This window comes from Triturus cristatus, chromosome 1_1, assembly GCF_964204655.1.
Source record: "Triturus cristatus chromosome 1_1, aTriCri1.1, whole genome shotgun sequence".
Lineage (NCBI taxonomy): Eukaryota > Metazoa > Chordata > Amphibia > Caudata > Salamandridae > Triturus > Triturus cristatus.
The window spans coordinates 909954998-909967570 of NC_140579.1; positions in this window are offsets into that span (position 1 = coordinate 909954998).

A 12573-nucleotide genomic window follows, 5' to 3' on the forward strand; every position below is an offset into this window, starting at 1 on the left:
TATACACCTCCCCCCTATTGATCAGTAGCAAGGTTGAAAAATGAGTTAATACTAACATAAATCACTAGTACAAATCAGGTAGTAGTAGAGTAGACACTAAGTTATATGATCATTGTAGCATTTGCTTGATTAGCCCTAGCCATGCACATGTGACGTTACCTTTACCTTGCAGCTTCTTAAGACACCTTTGAGCCCACATGACCTGCCTCACACTGCTACTGTCTAGTCTACGCGCTGCGTACAGGCGGTCAACAAACATTAACAAGCCACTTTTTTAGGAAGAACTGGTGTACTACTGTTACTGTTAGTCCATATTGCTTATCCATAGATGCTACACTTTTTGGCACGGCTGAGAAATGCTTGCAAGTTGCAATATACTAACGCACACCATTTCCTTTTTTCGCATTACAGACGCAAGATTCGCTTCTACGAACCAGAGCTTCTGAACGATGCACCAACTACCAGTACTAGGTTCTTCTGAGGTGAGGGGTCCCTTCACTCACATCTTCATTTATAAATGTATATAAACTAAATTGCTATGGGATGGTGGTTCTGCCTTCCACCACTTCAGTTATCATGATTTAATTCCCAACTGTATTAGTGTAACAATGTATTTTGTTTTAATGTTATTGATTTGCCGGTTGGTGCTGCTAAGATAACAGTGTACAGACCTTCTCAAATTGAAATAAAAATTTTAAACTTACATAGACTTTGTGGTATTTGGTGTGGAGTGGACTAACTTACACGATTGAGCAAATTAAAGTAAGGGTGTGCATGTGAATTGCTTCCACGACAGAGGTTGGGTGTGTTAATGTTCTGGGTTGTCTACTTGTTGGTTGTCTTGGGGGGAGGGTTCCGAGACCTAATAGGTATGACAAGACAGTACTATAGTCAAGCAGTGGAATTGTGGTGGGTGCGGAATTTCTGATTGAGGTGTGCAAGGAAGGTCCAACCTACCATCACCAACATCCTATTTTCTGGTGCAAATGTATGTGCAAGATCCCTACAACAGTTGTATGTCCTATAGGGTATCATATCAAAATATTAAGAAATCTGGTAGGGCTGTTGCTGTGAATTTTCAAAGCCTAAACATCAACAAGAGTAAAAAGTAGTACAAGACAACGACCCAACGGATTGTACGAGCTACTGGTGAATATGAGTTTTATATTACAACCTTTCACAAAGAGTGGCACTGGGCAAGACTAGCTACTACAGTACAGACAGACAGACTGATAGTATGTAGTAGTACTCAGTCATCATAGCGGAGGCAGGGATAAGCTTTTTGAAACCGTACAGATCGAAGGATAATTGGTGGTAAAAAATAGCATTTGGAAACACACTATAGTTCGGGAGAAATGGGGCAGTAAAAGTTATGGAATAAGAAATATTATTAAAAACAAGAAGACTTACTGGGGCCAGCAGAGGAGCCCTCAGCGGTGTCCTCCTCGTGGTGTTCCTGTCCCGCCGACTGCCCAGTCCCTGCCCGTCTGCCCCTGGGTGCTGATGAACAGGAAAGATATAAGAAAGACAAACATTGATGGATGGTGTCAACTTAAGCAAATACAATTTTTTTCAACAACGGTCAAAAAACACTTATGTAAACAATTGCAATAACTACATTGACCGATCTCATCTGGTCAACATGTAATATCGGGGGATTCGCAGTTCGACTACTTAAGTTACTATTTATCAACAGTAATCCATTCTTCCATTCTGATTCCAGAAAACTAAGTTACAAGTAAGCCTAAGTATTAGTACAACCTACCACCCAACCTAGCCCACCTATTCCAGGCATGCCAATTGTACATTAAGTATGCATTTCGACTGTATTCCTCAACAATGTGTATGATCCAATCATGGAGGACACATTAACATGACTACATTTTTTGTATATACACAATTTTGGTTTGATTGATGCTCATCTGCTACTGCTAAGTAACTGCAAAGCCTACCTCCACTCATTGAACAAACTAGAAAGGTTCTAAAGACTGGCGTACTAGCAGCACGTCACGTAACTGAGTGAGGGGGCATCACGCATACCACTAACCAATTAGAAGCTCATACAAAGTACCTAAACCTATGTATCAATCCGCCCCTATCTATTAGTGACAGGACAAAGTAAGGAGTGGACATGAGTCACTGTAGCATTACGTAACTTAATTTCTCTAAAATAAACTCGTAAAGAATCACGCTAAGCAAGCGCAAACGCAAAGCTGCAAACAAGTAAGATTAGTAGTAGCGCAGAAGAGCACCTGTGTCATAATCACAGAAGACTTTTAAACATTATTAACCTGGAATGTATTGCAAGCAGCAACATTCTATCTGGTTGGAAGGAAAAAAAGATATTCGCAATATATAACATAGAGCAGAAGAACAGACACAAAGTTGTAATAATTAAATAGGTACTCACCAAGCCCCGGGACCTCCACTCCTAGCAGGTCCAGCAGGTCCTGCTCACGGTCCAGGATGTCGGACCACCGGTGCGTCAGCTGTGCCTGGGTGCGCCGGACCCCAGAGATGCGAGACACTGCCCGGCGCACCTTCCCCCACCGCTGCCGACGCTCCCGGAGGCCGTACCCGGACCCAGGCCTGCCACCTGCTGCCAGGGTTGAGGGGAGGTGGCGCTGCACAAAGAAAATTAGTGCAGCCAACTCCGCCTCCCCAAATAAGGCCCGTGCATGCACCCCTTGTGGGCGCCGCCTTCCGCAAGGAAGGCGGTCGCGGCTCTGGCTGCGCCGGCGAACAGCCCTGCCCTTGGACATGGTTCTGGGGACGGGGCGGGAAAGAAAAGGTAAAATAAATAAAGGAGTAAAGGAAATAAATAGCAGGCAATACAAAGAGAAAAAGTAGCTAAAAAACAAAAAAAAAGGTACACAAAAACCAAAAATATAGAGGCAGGAAAATAGTTAGAGAAATAATAGGTAATAAAGATCCGAAAAAAGTGGCTATAAACAAAGGATTGAAAAGATTTAGGGAGGATTGAAAATCAGGCCCCAGAACCATGCAATAGAGTGGAAAACAAGATGGCCGCGCCCGTTGCGACCACGTGCGCAAGTTCGCGCGATATTTTCTCCCTGAGCAAGCAAAAAGCAACGCGATCAAGTAAAAGCGATCGCGAACAGGAAATATCGACCGCGAACATGCATTGCGCGACCCGGAACAGGAAGTAAACAATGCCAGAGGGCGGGACAAGTGAAAACAAGATGGCCGCGCCCATGAGCGACCGCATGGGTAAGTTGGCGACCCGCGAACACGCAAAAAATACCGCGAACAGGCGGCAAAAAACTTCCGCATCTTCGCGATATTTCCGGCGTGTTTGCGGAGATTTTCTGCAATCTCGCGATAATTTGCGGAGGTTAATTCCGCAAATTCCGCCCACCCCTAGTTATCAGGAATGAACTCAAGGCTGCATCTTTTAGCCCAGCACTGACCCTGAAAAGTAATCCTAATCGTACTTACCAGTAACTTGTATTTCCTTCCATAGGAATCCATTGTGTGGATTTCACCAGAAAAGTTTCTAAGTGTCGATTTTTGAAACGTACAAATATTCCTATAAAATCAGCCGAACTACGAATTCTAATTTACTCACCTGTTATCAGGAGAGAACCCAGTGCTGCATCTTTTAGAGCAGCACTGACCCTGAAAAGTAATTCTAAGTGTACTTACCAGTAACTTGTATTTCCTTCCTTAGGAATCCATTGTGTGGTTTTCACCAGAAAAGTTTCCAAGTGTCCATTTATGAAACGTACAAATATTCCTCTAAAATCAGCCGAACTACGAATTCCGATTTACTCACCTGTTATCAGGAGAGAACCCAGTGCTGAATCTTTTAGAGCAGCACTGACCCTGAAAAGTAATTCTAAGCGTATTTACCAGTAACTTTATTTCCTTCTTAGGAATCCATTGTGTGGTTTTCACCAGAAAAGTTTCCAAGTGTCCATTTTTTAGACTTACAAATATTCCTCTAAAATCAGTTGAACTACGAATTCCGATTTACTCACCTGTTATCAGGAGAGAACCCAGTGCTGCATCTTTTAGAGCAGCACTGAACCTGAAAAGTAATTCTAAGTGTATTTACCAGTAACTTGTATTTCCTTCCATAGGAATCCATTGTGTGGTTTTCAACAGAAAAGTTTCCAAGTGTCCATTTTTGAAACGTACAAATATTCCTCTAAAATCACCCGAACTGCGAATTCTGATTTACTCACCTGTTATCAGGAGAAAACCCAGTGCTGCATCTTTTAGACCAGCAATGACCATGAAAAGTAATTCTAAGCGTACTTACCAGTAACTTGTACTTCATTCCATAGGAATCCATTGTGTGGTTTTCACCAGAAAAGTTTCTAAGTGTCCATTTTTTAGACTTACAAATATTCCTCTAAAATCAGCCGAACTACGAATTCCGATTTACTCACCTGTTATCAGGAGAGAACCCAGTGCTGCATATTTTAGAGCAGAACTGACCCTGAAAAGTAATTCTAAGCGTACTTACCAGTAACTTGAATTTCCTTCCATAGGAATCCATTGTGTGGTTTTCACCAGAAAAGTTTCCAAGTGTCCATTTTAGAAACGTACAAATATTCCTCTAAAATCAGCCGAACTACGAATTCCGATTTACTCACCTGTTATCAGGAGAGAACCCAGTGCTGCATCTTTTAGAGCAGCACTGACCCTGAAATGTAATTCTAAGCGTATTTACCAGTAACTTGTATTTCCTTCCATAGAAATCCATTGTGTGGTTTTCACCAGAAAAGTTTCCAAGTGTCCATTTTTTAGACTTACAAATATTCCTCTAAAATCAGTTGAACTACGAATTCCGATTTACTCACCTGTTATCAGGAGAGAACCCAGTGCTGCATCTTTTAGAGCAGCACTGACCCTGAAAATTAATTCTAAGCGTATTTACCAGTAACTTGTACTTCCTTCCATAGGAATCCTGTGTGGTTTTCACCAGAAAAGTTTCTAAGTGTCCATTTTTGAAACGTACAAATATTCCTCTAAAATCAGCCGAACTACGAATTCCGATTTACTCACCTGTTATCAGGAGAGAACCCAGTGCTGCATCTTTTAGAGCAGCACTGGCCCTGAAAAGTAATTCTAAGCGTATTTACCAGTAACTTGTATTTCCTTCCATAGGAATCCATTGTGTGGTTTTCACCAGAAAAGTTTCCAAGTGTCCATTTTTTAGACTTACAAATATTCCTCTAAAATCAGTTGAACTACGAATTCCGATTTAGTCACCTGTTATCAGGAGAAGACCCAGTGCTGCATCTTTTAGACCAGCATTGACTATGAAAAGTAATTCTAAGCGTACTTACCAGTAACTTGTACTTCCTTCCATAGGAATCCATTTGTGTGATTTTCATCAGAACAGTTTCTAAGTGTCCATTTTTGAAACGTACAAATATTCCTCTAAAATCAGACGAAATACGAATTCCGATTTACTCACCTGTTATCAGGAGAGAACCCAGGGCTGCATCTTTTAGCCCAGCACTGACCCTGAAAAGTAATTCTAAGCGTACTTACCAGTAACTTGTATTTCCTTCCATAGGAATCCATTGTGTGGTTTTCACCAGAAAAGTTTCTAAGTGTCCATTTTTGAAACGTACAATTATTCCTCTAAAATCAGCCGAACTACGAATTCTGATTTACTCAACTGTTATCAGGAGAAGACCCAGTGCTGCATCTTTTAGACCAGCACTGACTATGAAAAGTAATTCTAAGCGTACTTACCAGTAACTTGTACTTCCTTCCATAGGAATCCATTGTGTGCTTTTCACCTGAAAAGTTTCTAAGTGTCCATTTTTGAAATGTACAACTATTCCTCTAAAATCAGCCGAACTATGAATTTTGATTTACTCACCTGTTATCAGGAATGAACTCAAGGCTGCATCTTTTAGCCCAGCACTGACCCTGAAAAGTAATCCTAATCGTACTTACCAGTAACTTGTATTTCCTTCCATAGGAATCCATTGTGTGGATTTCACCCGAAAAGTTTCTAAGTATCGATTTTTGAAACGTACAAATATTCCTCTAAAATCACCCGAACTGCGAATTCTGATTTACTCACCTGTTATCAGGAGAAAACCCAGTGCTGCATCTTTTAGACCAGCAATGATCATGAAAAGTAATTCTAAGCGTACTTACCAGTAACTTGTACTTCATTCCATAGGAATCCATTGTGTGGTTTTCACCAGAAAAGTTTCCAAGTGTCCATTTTTTAGACTTACAAATATTCCTCTAAAATCAGCCGAACTACGAATTCCGATTTACTCACCTGTTATCAGGAGAGAACCCAGTGCTGCATCTTTTAGAGCAGAACTGACCCTGAAAAGTAATTCTAAGCGTACTTACCAGTAACTTGAATTTCCTTCCATAGGAATCCATTGTGTGGTTTTCACCAGAAAAGTTTCCAAGTGTCCATTTTTGAAACGTACAAATATTCCTCTAAAATCAGCCGAACTACGAATTCCGATTTACTCACCTGTTATCAGGAGAGAACCCAGTGCTGCATCTTTTAGAGCAGCACTGACCCTGAAAAGTAATTCTAAGCGTATTTACCAGTAACTTGTATTTCCTTCCATAGGAATCCATTGTGTGGTTTTCACCAGAAAAGTTTCCAAGTGTCCATTTTTTAGACTTACAAATATTCCTCTAAAATCAGTTGAACTACGAATTCCGATTTACTCACCTATTATCAGGAGAGAACCCAGTGCTGCATCTTTTAGAGCAGAACTGAACCTGAAAAGTAATTCTAAGCGTACTTACCAGTAACTTGTATTTCCTTCCATAGGAATCCATTGTGTGGTTTTCACCAGAAAAGTTTCCAAGTGTCCATTTTTGAAACGTACAAATATTCCTCTACAATCAGCCAAACTACGAATTCTGATTTACTCACCTGTTATCAGGAGAGAATCCAGTGCTGCATCTTTTAGAGCAGCACTGACTCTGAAAAGTAATTCTAAGCGTATTTACCAGTAACTTGTATTTCCTTCCATAGGAATCCATTGTGTGGTTTTTACCAGAAAAGTTAACAAGTGTCCATTTTTGAAACGTACAAATATTCCTCTAAAATCAGCCGAACTACGAATTCTGATTTACTCACCTGTTATCAGGAGAAGACCCAGTGCTGCATCTTTTAGACCAGCACTGATCCTGAAAAGTAATTCTAAGCGTACTTACCAGTAACTTGTATTTCCTTCCATAGGAATCCATTGTGTGGTTTTCACCAGAAAAGTTTCCAAGTGTCTATTTTTGAAACGTACAAATACTCCTCTAAAATCAGCCGAACTACGAATTCCGATTTACTCACCTGTTATCAGGAGAGAACCCAGTGCTGCATCTTTTAGAGCAGCACTGACCCTGAAAAGTAATTCTAAGCGTATTTACCAGTAACTTGTATTTCCTTCCATAGGAATCCATTGTGTGGTTTTCACCAGAAAATTTTCCAAGTGTCCATTTTTGAAGCGTACAAATATTCCTCTAAAATCAGCCGAACTACGAATTCTGATTTACTCACCTGTTATCAGGAGAAAACCCAGTGCTGCATCTTTTAGACCAGCACTGACTATGAAAAGTAATTCTAAGCGTACTTACCAGTAACTTGTACTTCCTTCCATGGGAATCCATTGTGTGATTTTCACCAGAAAAGTTTCTAAGTGTCCTTTTTTTAAATGTACAAATATTCCTCTAAAATCAGCCGAAATACGAATTGCTGTTTACTCACCTGTTATCAGGAGAGAACCCAGGGCTGCATCTTTTAGCCCAGCACTGACTATGAAAAGTAATTCTAAGCGTACTTACCAGTAACTTGTATTTCCTTCCATAGGAATCCATTGTGAGGTTTTCACCGGAAAAGTTTCTAAGTGTCCATTTTTTAAATGTACAAATATTCCTCTAAAATCAGCCGAACTACGAATTCCGATTTACTCACCTGTTATCAGGAGAGAACCCAGTGCTGCATCTTTTAGAGCAGCACTGACCCTGAAAAGTAATTCTAAGCGTATTTACTAGTAACTTTTATTTCCTTCCATAGGAATCCATTGTGTGGTTTTCACCAGAAAAGTTTCCAAATGTCCATTTTTTAGACTTACAAATATTCCTCTAAAATCAGTTGAACTACGAATTCCGTTTTACTCACCTGATATCAGGAGAAAACCCAGTGCTGCATCTTTTAGACCAGCACTGACTATGAAAATTAATTCTAAGCATACTTACCAGTAACTTGTACTTCCTTCCAAAGGAATCCATTGTGTGGTTTTCACCAGAAAAGTTTCTAAGTGTCCATTTTTGAAACGTACAAATACTCCTCTAAAATCAGCCGAACTACGAATTCCGATTTACTCACCTGTTATCAGGAGAGAACCCAGTGCTGCATCTTTTAGAGCAGCACTGACCCTCAAAAGTAATTCTAAGCGTATTTACCAGTAACTTGTATTTCCTTCCATAGGAATCCATTGTGTGGTTTTCACCAGAAAATTTTCCAAGTGTCCATTTTTGAAGCGTACAAATATTCCTCTAAAATCAGCCGAACTACGAATTCTGATTTACTCACCTGTTGTCAGTAGAAAACCCAGTGCTGCATCTTTTAGACCAGCACTGACTATGAAAAGTAATTCTAAGCGTACTTACCAGTAACTTGTACTTCCTTCCATGGGAATCCATTGTGTGATTTTCACCAGAAAAGTTTCTAAGTGTCCTTTTTTGAAACGTACAAATATTCCTCTAAAATCAGCCGAAATACGAATTGCTGTTTACTCACCTGTTATCAGGAGAGAACCCAGGGCTGCATCTTTTAGCCCAGCACTGACAATGAAAAGTAATTCTAAGCGTACTTACCAGTAACTTGTATTTCCTTCCATAGGAATCCATTGTGTAATTTTCACCGGAAAAGTTTCTAAGTGTCCATTTTTTAAATGTACAAATATTCCTCTAAAATCAGCCGAACTACGAATTCCGATTTACTCACCTGTTATCAGGAGAGAACCCAGTGCTGCATCTTTTAGAGCAGCACTGACCCTGAAAAGTAATTCTAAGCGTATTTACTAGTAACTTTTATTTCCTTCCATAGGAATCCATTGTGAGGTTTTCACCAGAAAAGTTTCCAAATGTCCATTTTTTAGACATACAAATATTCCTCTAAAATCAGTTGAACTACGAATTCCGATTTACTCACATGATATCAGGAGAAAACCCAGTGCTGCATCTTTTAGACCAGCACTGACCATGAAAATTAATTCTAAGCGTACTTACCAGTAACTTGTACTTCCTTCCATAGGAATCCATTGTGTGGTTTTCACCAGAAAAGTTTCTAAGTGTCCATTTTTGAAACGTACAAATATTCCTCTAAAATCAGCCGAACTACGAATTCCGATTTACTCACCTGTTATCAGGAGAGAACCCAGTGCTGCATCTTGTAGAGCAGCACTGACCCTGAAAAGTAATTCTAAGCGTATTTACCAGTAACTTGTATTTCCTTCCATAGGAATCCATTGTGTGGTTTTCACCAGAAAAGTTTCCAAGTGTCCATTTTTTAGACTTAAAAATATTCCTCTAAAATCAGTTGAACTACGAATTCCGATTTACTCACCTGTTATCAGGAGAGAACCCAGTGCTGCATCTTTTAGAGCAGCACTGACCCTGAAAAGTAATTCTAAGTGTATTTACCAGTAACTTGTATTTCCTTCCATAGGAATCCATTGTGTGGTTTTCACCAGAAAAGTTTCCAAGTGTCCATTTTTGAAGCATACAAATATTCCTCTAAAATCAGCCGAAATACGAATTCCTGTTTACTCACCTGTTATCAGGAGAGAACCCAGGGCTGCATCTTTTAGCCCAGCACTGACCCTGAAAAGTAATTCTAAGCGTACTTACCAGTAACTTGTATTTCCTTCCATAGGAATCCATTGTGTGGTTTTCACCAGAAAAGTTTCCAAGTGTCCATTTTTGAAACGTACAAATATTCCTCTAAAATCAGCCGAACTACGAATTCTGATTTACTCACCTGTTATCAGGAGAAGACCCAGTGCTGCATCTTTTAGACCAGCACTGATCCTGAAAAGTAATTCTAAGCGTACTTACCAGTAACTTGTATTTCCTTCCATAGGAATCCATTGTGTGATTTTCACCAGAAAAGTTTCTAAGTGTCCATTTTTGAAACGTACAAATATTCCTCTAAAATCAGCCGAAATACGAATTCCGATTTACTCACCTGTTATCAGGGGAGAACACAGGGCTTCATCTTTTAGCCCAGCACTGACCCTGAAAAGTAATTCTAAGCGTACTTACCAGTAACTTGTATTTCCTTCTATAGGAATCCATTGTGTGGTTTTCACCAGAAAAGTTTCTAAGTGTTCAGTTTTTGAAACGCACAGATATTCCTCTAAAATCAGCCGAACTACGAATTCCGATTTACTCACCTGTTATCAGGAGAGAACCCAGTGCTGCATCTTTTAGAGCAGCACTGACCCTGAAAAGTAATTCTAAGCGTATTTACCAGTTACTTGTATTTCCTTCCATAGGAATCCATTGTGTGGCTTTCACCAGAAAAGTTTCCAAGTGTCAATTTTTTAGACTTACAAATATTCCTCTAAAATCAGTTGAACTACGAATTCCGATTTACTCACCTATTATCAGGAGAGAACCCAGTGCTGCATCTTTTAGAGCAGCACTGACCCTGAAAAGTAATTCTAAGTGTATTTACCAGTAACTTGTATTTCCTTCCATAGGAAATCATTGAGTGGTTTTCACCAGAAAAGTTTCCAAGTGTCCATTTTTGAAGCGTACAAATATTCCTCTAAAATCAGCCGAACTACGAATTCTGATTTACTCACCTGTTATCAGGAGAAAACCCAGTGCTGCATCTTTTAGGCCAGCACTGACCATGAAAAGTAATTCTAAGGGTACTTACCAGTAACTTGTACTTCCTTCCATAGGAATCCATTGTGTGGTTTTCACTAGAAAAGTTTCTAAGTGTCCATTTTTGAAACGTACAAATATTCCTCTAAAATCAGCCGAAATACGAATTCCTGTTTACTCACCTGTTATCAGGAGAGAACCCAGAGCTGCATCTTTTAGCCCAGCACTGACCCTGAAAAGTAATTCTAAGCGTACTTACCAGTAATTTGTATTTCCTTCCATAGGAATCCATTATGTGGGTTTCACCAGAAAAGTTTCCAAGTGTCCATTTTTGAAATGTACAACTATTCCTCTAAAATCAGCCGAACTATGCATTTTGATTTACTCACCTGTTATCAGGAATGAACTCAAGGCTGCATCTTTTAGCCCAGCACTGACCCTGAAAAGTAATCCTAATCGTACTTACCAGTAACTTGTATTTCCTTCCATAGGAATCCATTGTGTGGATTTCACCCGAAAAGTTTCTAAGTGTCGATTTTTGAAACGTACAAATATTCCTCTAAAATCACCCGAACTGCGAATTCTGATTTACTCACCTGTTATCAGGAGAAAACCCAGTGCTGCATCTTTTAGACCAGCAATGACCATGAAAAGTAATTCTAAGCGTACTTACCAGTAACTTGTACTTCATTCCATAGGAATCCATTGTGTGGTTTTCACCAGAAAAGTTTCCAAGTGTCCATTTTTTAGACTTACAAATATTCCTCTAAAATCAGCCGAACTACGAATTCCGATTTACTCACCTGTTATCAGGAGAGAACCCAGTGCTGCATCTTTTAGAGCAGAACTGACCCTGAAAAGTAATTCTAAGCGTACTTACCAGTAACTTGAATTTCCTTCCATAGGAATCCATTGTGTGGTTTTCACCAGAAAAGTTTCCAAGTGTCCATTTTTGAAACGTACAAATATTCCTCTAAAATCAGCCGAACTACGAATTCTGATTTACTCACCTGTTATCAGGAGAGAACCCAGTGTTGCATCTTTTAGAGCAGCACTGACCCTGAAAAGTAATTCTAAGCGTATTTACCAGTAACTTGTATTTCCTTCCATAGGAATCCATTGTGTGGTTTTCACCAGAAAAGTTTCCAAGTGTCCATTTTTTAGACTTACAAATATTCCTCTAAAATCAGTTGAACTACGAATTCCGATTTACTCACCTATTATCAGGAGAGAACCCAGTGCTGCATCTTTTAGAGCAGAACTGAACCTGAAAAGTAATTCTAAGCATACTTACCAGTAACTTGTATTTCCTTCCATAGGAATCCATTGTGTGGTTTTCACCAGAAAAGTTTCCAAGTGTCCATTTTTGAAACGTACAAATATTCCTCTACAATCAGCCAAACTACGAATTCTGATTTACTCACCTGTTATCAGGAGAGAATCCAGTGCTGCATCTTTTAGAGCAGCACTGACTCTGAAAAGTAATTCTAAGCATATTTACCAGTAACTTGTATTTCCTTCCATAGGAATCCATTGTGTGGTTTTTACCAGAAAAGTTAACAAGTGTCCATTTTTGAAACGTACAAATATTCCTCTAAAATCAGCCGAACTACGAATTCTGATTTACTCACCTGTTATCAGGAGAAGACCCAGTGCTGCATCTTTTAGACCAGCACTGATCCTGAAAAGTAATTCTAAGCGTACTTACCAGTAACT